The sequence below is a fragment of the Miniopterus natalensis genome, chromosome 4 (assembly GCF_054644295.1).
Source record: "Miniopterus natalensis isolate mMinNat1 chromosome 4, mMinNat1.hap1, whole genome shotgun sequence".
Lineage (NCBI taxonomy): Eukaryota > Metazoa > Chordata > Mammalia > Chiroptera > Miniopteridae > Miniopterus > Miniopterus natalensis.
This window is the reverse complement of record NC_142084.1, coordinates 48,864,117-48,874,424: the sequence shown is the minus strand read 5'-3', so window position 1 is coordinate 48,874,424 and position 10,308 is coordinate 48,864,117. Positions and strand designations below refer to the sequence as shown.

At 36.7% G+C, this 10,308-nt stretch overlaps 1 pseudogene; it reads right to left on the bottom strand.

Annotated features, from left to right (window-relative positions):
- Positions 1 to 3,225: 3,225 nt before the first annotated feature.
- LOC107527499 (cytochrome b-c1 complex subunit 9 pseudogene) lies at positions 3,226 to 3,410 on the bottom strand (annotated as a pseudogene).
- Between the last annotated feature and the right edge of the window lie 6,898 nt (positions 3,411 to 10,308).

The following is a 10,308-nucleotide window of genomic DNA, read 5'->3' as shown; positions in this document are numbered from 1 at the left end:
AGGCCGCTTAATCAAAAATTTAAAGCACTATACATATATTGACAACATATCTGTAATAAATCTTTGAATTTCATTCCATCTATGAAATTCCATCTAAAACTCAATAGCTTTTTCATTCAAAAATGAATCTCAATATTTTGTAAACATATTTTCAATAATGATTTAGTTTTCTGTAAGCAATATTTCAGTTTGCTTTTTCATATCAGCTCCACACAAGATAATTAAAAGGCACAAGCAGCCCGGCTGGTGTGGCTCAGCGATTGAGCACCCACCTAGGATCCAGGAGATCCCGGTTCGATTCCCAGTCAGAGCACATGCCCAGGCTTCAGGCTTAATCCCCAGTAGGGGGCGTGCAGGAGGCAACGGATCAATGACTCTCATTATGGATGTCACTCTCCCTCCCTCTGCCTCTCTTTGAAATCAATAAAGATATATATATATATATATATTTTAAAAAGCACAAGCATTTGTGTTCATGTGTATTTGACTATCAAGTATGTGTTTGTGAGTCATAGTATGTTAGAGTGTGTATGTGAATGTGATATATATGCATATGGGTGTTTTACCTCTTTAACTAGCAAAGACTGCATTTTACCTAGTGTTTGTTGTTGTCGTTTGGTTTAGCTATGATAAATATACTTCACTTTAAGAACAAGTTAACAAAAAAATCTTCACAACATTTTAAAAATACTTATTTTTTCTAGTTCAAGAAAAATGTCATATTTACTAATGAAAATTTAATAATTATGTTAACCTTTTGTTGGTGAGTTATATACCCCATGACCTAGTAAAAGCATTTCTTTTTTCTCAGTTCTTTAGGCTGCTGCTATGTTGAATAAGTGTCCCCTGTGTCTTCTAGCGCAGGTACTTTCTTTACTGATCAATTTCACCCTACCTCAGATGTTCACTACTTCACTCCCAGAAACAGAAATAATGTACTCGTAAAGATCAAATTAAAATCTTATTATCAACATGCCAGGGGCTTTAATTTATTTAAAATAACAATCAGATATGAATTATTAAATTTGGGTAAGAACATAGTCATACACAATTTATTGTGATTTAAATTACTATCATTATAATTTACTAAAATGTTTTTGATATGAAAAGTTATTACTTTATCTACCTGTTGTCCTCTATGACACTCTTCTTTGTTTTAGTTTGATGATAATATACAGATTTATGTTTCTTCTGAATTAATGTATTCCCGGGACTACCGTGGGCTTGGATTATGCTGGCCTGTCCCATCAGGGCATCACTACACTCAGCATGCATGCCGTTTGCCCAGCAGTCATCATCCAGCCCTAAACCACCACCCTAACCCAAGTTTCTTGTTTCTCTCTTGGTTTAACTTTCCTGTCTCTATCAATGGCTATTCTCTTAATAATATTCAAACATTTCTAGGTTTGGGACCCCTAACTGCATCCTTATACCCTTTCTAATTTGAAACTTGCGTTTTACAGAGGACAAACTTTATTCTGCCTTCCTTTTGGGTGGACCTCTGGATTCAGTCACTTCCACCCATATCCCTCTCCCTCGCAATCACCACACTGTTGTCCCTCTAAAAAAAAGACAAGAAACTTTAATCAATTATTGATTTTTTAAAATAGGTTATTATTTTGGTTTCTTTGATTTCTTCCATTATGTTTGTTGTCTAATTGCTCTGTTTCTCTTTGATATTAATTATTTTATTTTATTGCTGTATTGCTTGCTCTTTGTTTTCTAGTTGCTTAGTTTGGAAACTGAGGTCACTGATGAGAAATTTTATTCTTTCCTAATGCAGGCATTTCTTCTATAATGATCCCTCTAAGTTCTACTTTAGCTGCATACTATAAATTTTATATGTTGTTTCATTTTCATTCCGTTTAAAATACTTTCTAATTTTGCTATGAACCTCTTTATTGGCCTATAGATTATTTAGAAATGTGAAATTTAGTTTACAACTATTTGAGGATTTTCTAGAGACTATTCTGTTACTGACTGATAATTTAAATATATTGTGGTCAGAGAGCATACTCTACATAACTTAAATTCTTCTAAATGCATGGAGTTGGTTTTTTATGGTTTAGAATATGGTCTACCTTTTAAATGTTTCATGTGCAATTGAAAATAACATATATTGTGCGATTGTTTAGTGGAATCTTCTTTAAATATCAATTAGGTCAACTTTATTTTTTTATTGCTGATAGAATTACAGATGACTCCAATTTCCCCCTTTACCCTTGTCTGCCCAGCCTCTACCCTCCCCACAAAGACCTTCACCACACTATAGTCTGTATCCATGGGCTATACTTGTAAGTTTTTGGTTTATCTTTTTTTTATTGATAGCGATGTTCAAGTCTTCTATATCTTTATTATATCCTGTTAATTTATATCAATTATTGAGAGGGGTGTGTGGAAATCTCTGAATTTTTTTTCTTACAGTGTTCCCATTACTTTTATGGAGAAAAATGTTTTTGTGTGTCCTTACTTTGCTATTTTTGCTGATATCACTTCCCTGCCTTAAACTGTAAAAGGGAAGTCTCTACTCGTCCTGGTGGTTGGCAATAACACAACTAAGTGACTGAATATGTCCATTATGGAGGTCAGTATGATGAAGTCAATTTTTTAAATATCTCTATTGGAAATTAAACTGATGTTACTATTCCCATGGGCACATGTCTTTGCATCCATAGCTTAACTGGTCCAGAACTTAAGCAAGGCACATGGTGTAATTTACCAGCCCACTCATGCCTCAGCAGTATGTATGACAAACACTATGAAATTGTGTCAGACTAAAGGCAAGGACCCTGATTATACTTCAATAGGTTTTGTTGCAAACAAATTAACAAGAACTCAGTGAGAGCTCTTTTCTTTAGAGTTATGCCAAATGCTATCCATACTTTAAGTCAATTTTTTTTTTTTTATGCACAGACTACTTACTAAGAGGTTTGGGTACAAACTAATATCTAAGATTGTCTGACAATACAAAAATATATATTTTTATCTATTAACAATTAAGCAGTTTTATTGATTTTTTTCCAAGGACAATTTACATTTATTTGCTGATGACTCTGATTAAACATACTTCAAACATAGGAGAAGTTAGAAGCCATTTCTTGCCAACAGTGAAAGGTGGTCTGTGAAGAGTGACTTGAGCAGGATCTTAAGAGGAGGCGCTGGCTCTGGGCAAACAGCTGGTGGATGAACCTGGTCCTTCTGGCTTTGATGGGGGCCTCCGAAGAACTAGTTCTCATACTTGTACTTGTGTTTCCACAGCTTTCCCTGGTTGATGTGTTCATAGATCACGTCCATGCCTTGATTGAAGGCAAGCTAGAAGAACAGGGGCCCACTGTGATGGTGAGAGTGAAGGCGGAGGTTCTGTGGATTAGAACAAAGTACAACCTCCCAGTTAACGTCAGAGCCTCCATGATTCTCCACTTGATAGGTTCCTTATCTCTAATTATGTCATACAGTATAGCATGTCTTCCAAAAACAGATGTGTCTTCCAGGGAAGAAATGGAACTTATTTTTTTTAATCTCAAAGCATGCTAATGCACAGAAAACTAATAAGCATTCAATTAAAATTTATTAAGGATAAATGAAATATATTAAAATATAACCTAACAAACATGGTAAACTAGAAAGATTACTAAATGTGGTTATAAATGGTTTTCTCACTTTAAAATAAATACCTTTGAAGAGTTTCTCAAATATTTTTCTCATCTATGAAATAGAATATAACATTTACTTTGTGAAGCTGTTGTGCTAATTAAATGCAGTCATTGATATAAAGTGTAAGGCTTAATGAATATCAGTTCTGTCCCTGCTTGTTCTAAAGACACTACATAAGTACTTTAGAATAAATATGGCCTAATGTGTTTAATAAAACCACTTGACTAATCTGCTCATAAACATTGACTTACAGCCTGCATGCTCATTCCAAATATATGTGATAGTCAACCAGGCTGTCCTGTTTAGTTTTGCTTTTCAACATGATCCGGAGTATAACGAGCAATGATAAATGTTAAGAAACATTATTTTTCTAATAAAAACCTTGGAGACATGTGGAAACAATGTTGAGATTAACTATTAGATTTTTATCCATGCTGTTTTTCTTATCATAACGTCAGTTCCCACATCGAAACTTCTGTAAACAGGAATAATCAGAGGCACAGATCAGTGTGTTGTTTCTTGGCTAGGAATGTTATATAAGCATTCTTCCTTGAATTTAGCAGAATCTTCAGAAATGATTAATATCTTAGAAATGTCTGCTCAACAGATTTCATATATCGATTTGTCTGCTGGCTTGGTTTACTACCCACACATAAGGAAGATGCCTGATTAGCACACTATAGGCATTGTCAGTTCAAAGCTACTTTGTAAGTTTGCTTAGAATTTTAACATTGACCTATTTGTTCTCTAGAGTACATGTTTGTTCTAAAGGGTTTTCTCTTTTTGTTTCACGTATTTCAGAGAAATCTATGAATAAAAATATTTTAATAGCTAGCATTTATTGAGCATAGACTGTATACCATTATATGATTAACATTTATAACATCACTTTGAGGTGGATAGAACTACATTCCAAAATTAACACATGAGAAAACTGAATCATAAAGAGGTTAGATATCTGTATCTACTAGCCCATTTTCCTGGTTATTAAGATACTGTCTCATTGCATCAGGTCTGCCTTACTAACCTCTACTTTATGATGCCGAGTTTGAAAATCTACAAGCTGCTTCTCTCATTACAGCTGCTTTCTTGTCACATCCTGACAGTAGGGGGCAGCACAAGTAGGAAATCCCAAGGTAAACAAAAGAAAGAAGCGTCTCTTTTTACAGCAGAGCTTCCTCCACAGCAGCAGCAGTTGGTTCCAGCCTTCAGTTCCCTTTTCTTGATCAGAACCAACATCACTGAAACTCCTCCTGATCCAGCAGCCACTGGCTCACACCCCCTTCTTAGAGGCCTGAGTTCCCGTTCTGCAGGGCCACTCTTGACAGTGTATATTATGATAATCCCAACCTTTCCCTTTATTCTCCTAGATGTAAAGGTGATAGATTCTTCTTGTAGCTATTTTTTTCTGGCTTACCTCAGTGTTTTTTGCTTATTTATTTTATTTTTAAACATTTTTTACTCATTCAGCTTATTCAGCGCCGGTATGATGAACTCCTTGTTCAATTCCCTCATTTCAAACACTAGTTTGGTTTCTGCTTTTCCTGCCAAGTCCCTTATTAATACACTCTCCTGGCTCATGTATTTGCAATGCTGAATCTCTTAATTTAGGTCCCTTGTGGGGAGAAAAGGAATTTGAACATTTTATAATATTTTTGAATAATTATGGGTATAAGCAAACAAATGCATCTGCTTCCCACATCCTGGATGAGAATAATACTCAGTAAAGCTATCCTTTGCTCAGGACTGCTCTGAGAGCTGACAGTGCTGAAACCATGCCACCTAGAATTGAGCTGGTTATGCCGTTGTGCTCATGTCTTGTGGTTTTTGGTCTCTCAGATTCTGAACCAACACTATATGTGCCCAGGACTTGCCAATAATTTTCAACTTTCCATCAATAAAAATACATGTGCTGCCTGGCCAGCATAGCTCAGCAATTGAGCATTGACCTATGATCCAGGAGATCTCGGTTAGATTTGGGGTCAGGGCACATCCCTGGAGTTTCTAGCTTGATCCCCAGTCGTGCAGGAGGCAGCCGATCAATGATTCTCTCATCATGGATGTTTCTATCTCTCTCGCCCTCTCCCTTCCTCTCTCTGAAATCAATAAAGACATATTTTAAAAAAACAACAAAAACAACCAGGTGTTTCCATGTATATGTGTGTGCGTATGTGTGTGTGTGTGTGTGTGTGCTGGAAGAAGAATGGTGATTCCAAATGCCTAGTAATCTTTTAATTTTAACCAGTTCCACTGAACTATCTGACTTAACCACACTGCACAGAATTGGCTTCTCCATTTACTAGTTCTGGGATTTTGAATAAATTACTCAGCCTCCATGCACTGCACTCTACTTTTCTTATCTCTAAAATGGGAATTTTAAAAGCATCCAACTCAAGGATTATGAGTTCAGTGAGTACATACATGTAAAATGCTTAGAATGTCATCATCACATGGGAATTGTTAAATGAAATTCAGCTAGTTTCATTGCTATTATTCCTACTATATCCCAGACTGGCATAGCCTAGAGAAATATGCACTGGAAAAATAATGTATTCTAAAACATATATGAAGGCAATTTGCACAAACTAGAAATAGTTTGCTCACAAATATGGAAAGTACAAACTTATCAGACAATTTCTCCCTGATACTTGGGCTAGTTGGATGGAACTAGCCCGTGCATTACTGTTTCACACCTCTGAGGGAGAGAGTGGCTCAGGTAAAAGGAAGTGAGAAAACTCTTCCCCTCCCTGCCCCTCATTTTTCTCTCCCCATATGCTCATGGAAGACATGTGAAGGCAGAGGTCAATGGCATGTACATTTTTTATACTCCTTATAGAGAACAACTGAAGATAAAGTAAGGTTGCTATATTGCTTGTTTCATTTAGGAAAAAACTCCCAATCCCAGAAAGAGTATTTTCCTAGTTCTTTGGTAGGAAATGGAGCAGTAACCCCCCACCTTTAGCTCCCACCCCCGACATATATACTATTGACGAGGTCTTTCCTGTGTTAGATTTCTCTGACACTTGAGTTTTATGCATGTAAACTGCTTTTTGCTTCTTAAAGTATTTGATATACTCCATTCAAATTTATTTTGCTTATCTCTCTCCCTTATTGGCAATAAAGTTGAATTCCAGAAGCTAAATGTCTCAGTATAGTGGTTGAACCAAGGCTAAACTAGGTCTCCCAGTCCTTGGCCTCTCATCTTTCCACTAATATTTAGCTTGGAGGAAAAGCTTTTCCTAGCTATCCAAAAGTAAAGTGTTCCTATGAAATGGCATAAAACAAAGAAGTCATTTTCGCCTTTTTTTGTAACAGTGAAAATTCTCTTTGGATTTCTTTCAGTTAACAAAAACAGGTACTAATATAGGTTTTCTGTAAAAGCGAAGTTGTGTAAAGCGAACTTTAGAAAAGCAGGAAGTACCTGTGTAAGTTTGTCTTTCTTGAAGCCAGGGTCCACAGCTTTTATTAGATTCACATGTGGATATATATTAAAAAAAAAAAAAATGATGGGGGTTAATAATCAGAATTTTTTAAGTATTACAAGAAGCTGAGTTTGGGGCAATAAAAAGTGGGATCCATTACCAGTAGATGTGGTGAATATATTTCAGGTCTATTGCACTATCTCCATTTACCTGTAGGTGGGAAGGATCCAAGTAATTCAGGCAGAAGAGAGCTTTTATTTCTCATCTTCTGTGCCCATCCTGCCTCACTGTGACTTCTCTAAGGATCAAGGGATTAACTATTTAGTTCAGAACAAGTGTTCCTATCGATTTTCAGTGTGGTAGAGGGACAGAGATTTGACAAAATATATCACAAAAACTCAACTTTGACAGTTGGGTCCTAATCATAGGATACCAGTTGCATTCTTTTAATTAAAACATATTTTCTACTAAAAATATGACAAATAGTTATCTGAATGTGCTACGTTTTTCTTGAAGTGCAACACGTTGCAGGGAAATAAACAACATGCGGCACCAGGCCCATTGGCACGTAGCACTGGAGAGTCTGGGACTCTCTTTCTCTCTCCTTCAGAAGAGAGCCCCCTGGGACGGGCACGAGACACATAAAGAGGAAGCGTCCCACACTGATTCTCCGAATTGGTGTGTGTTCTGCAAAAAATGTAAGTGTAAAGAGGGTGGGACCTACTTACATCAATAGTGTCACCATGTGATACATGCCTAGCTGTGATCCCTGTGCTTTTTACCCCTGGCGTGACCTGTAAATATCCCTGGACTCAACACGCCTTCCTTTTTCACACTGAAATCAGCTGGTGTCGTCCTAGAAATCTTTCTTTTTCTTTCCCTCTTTCTCCTTCATTTCCTCTTTTCACTTACTCCCCCTCCCCTCCCTCTCTCTACATATCGAAAGCCTTCTCTGTAACTTAAAGCATTTTTGTATCATGAAGTTTAATAAGACTCTAACAAAACAGCATGCTCTCTCAGGGCATAAAATTGTTAAATGCTTGCTTAATCCTTAAGAACAGCAACCAACAGCCCCAAAGAAAGACTAGCAGAAACCCCGGTGGGAGGAAGACATTACAGGGACAGGACATTTCCTAAACAATCCTCATGTTCTCACTTGTCACCGATTCCTAAATTTGCCTCAATCCGTCCCATTGAGTCCTAATTTCTAGCAATTTTACCATGCAAACTTCTGCTCCAGTAAAAGCTTGTATGCATTAAAACCAAGGAAACCCCAAGCGTTAGGTTTATAAAACACAGAAGAAATTGTCCTGCTCCCTTCTGTGGCATTCTCTTGTGTTTTTTAAACAGAACTCAATTTATCAATTCGAGAGAGGACAGAGCATAAAAGTAAAGGATGTCGCTGTATAAATTGGAAATGTATCCTCTGTAACAGCTTCTGGGGCCAATCTGCATAGCAAGCTCCGGGTTTTTCACTCAGTGTGAAAGCTAATAAATCTATTTGTGAGAACTCCAAAAAGGCAATCATTTTCAGAAAGAGTGAATTCTGGCAAAAGCTATTGTTCTAGCGAATCCAAACGACAAGTGCTTTAATATGACAACATTTGCAGTTCCGGGGGCACAGTGCATTTTGGAACCATAAAGCAGCAACGCGTTGTGTGGCAGACACCCTGCCTTGGAATCTGCCCTCCTGAAGCTGGCTGCTCGCGGTTATGCAGTGTATGTATTAAGAACAGAAAGGATGATGAATTATAAACCCATGCAATCTAGTCATTTTGCAAGAAAGCGTTTCTTTTCCTCACTTTTTTTTCTTTTCATCCATCTGTTTTAGTTGCACAAACTCTCCAAATTCAGTTAGAAACTCTACTTCTCGAGAGCTTTCTCACACTGTTTCTGCTTTTCTTTAGAGGGTAGGCATTAGATTTTCCAATAAAAATAACTTTTTATATTATTGATAACATCAAATAAAATATAATTATTTTTAAGTTATTGAATTGAATTTTTTATTTTTCTGCTAGGTGTAGAAAGTAAGGATTCAGGATGCCTAGGAAGGTGAAATTCAGAAATTCAGTTTTCATTTAATTTACTTCTTCGGTTGCTATTTTCTGTTTGTCGCTGGAGGCACGACACCGAACATTGTGAGAAATGAAAAGTTGATAGTCTTTGCCCTGAAGTTTACAATCTGAGAATAAAGGCTGAAGCAAAGTGAAGTAAACATTGTTAGAGGTAAGGCAATAAGAAAGGAAAACAATATACTGTGAACTTGAAAGTAGAGCAAAAAAACTGTGTTTATTTAAGAACTGCCAATCTCTCAAGCTGCATTCTGCGAGATGAGCACTCCGATAGTGGGCTTAGGTTTCTTTCTCATGGATTTATAGAGATAGTTTTTTGTGTTGAATCTCTGACGCCTGCCTCAATCCACACTGCAGGGAATTGCCACAAAAACACACCAAGTTTTTGAAGGCATTCCTTCACACACTGTAATCTGACTCCCTTTTTTCTGTCACATTGAATCAAAACCTGAAATTTCCCAATCATGTGAATCCAAGGTCCCTGATGGGTCCACCCTTACTGGTCAAATCAGGCCAGATTCCCCGCGACGGATTTCTTGACCTGAAGTGCTCAGCTTTCTTTGCTCTACCAATTCATTCCCTAATGTCACTGAGCCCAGATTACCACTCACCTCTCCCACCATCTGCACACCACACTCTTTTACAGATCTCAGTTACGAAGTTATGCAGAGGTTTGCTTATTGATTGTCCACTCCTTTTCCTATTGCACTCTCAGAAAATGTGCTGCCTGAGGAAATCTATGATGTATCACATGCCCATATATCTAAAAATGCCCTGTTTTTACTATAATCTCAAAACCAAGTCTATGTGATTAAATGACAAATGAACACACTATGTTTCTTAGACAAGTTCTTCCACTAAATATATTAATAGGTTTATTATATTGAGTATAGTAAATATAAGTGATGGATTAGTAAAAGTAAGTGTGATTTTATCTACTTTAAACCTTCAGCTTTTGCCCTTTAAAAATATGTTTGGAGTATAGCATTTGTGTTTAAGATAGATTTCCACTGTCATGTTTTTCCTAATTTTCCTCCAATCAGTTCCTCTAATTTATATGAAGATTGTGATGGGTTCCTCTCTTATATTTTTCAGTTGAAAATAATACAAGTCAGAATCCTGTATATTCTCTTGAATACAAGCACGCATACATATACACA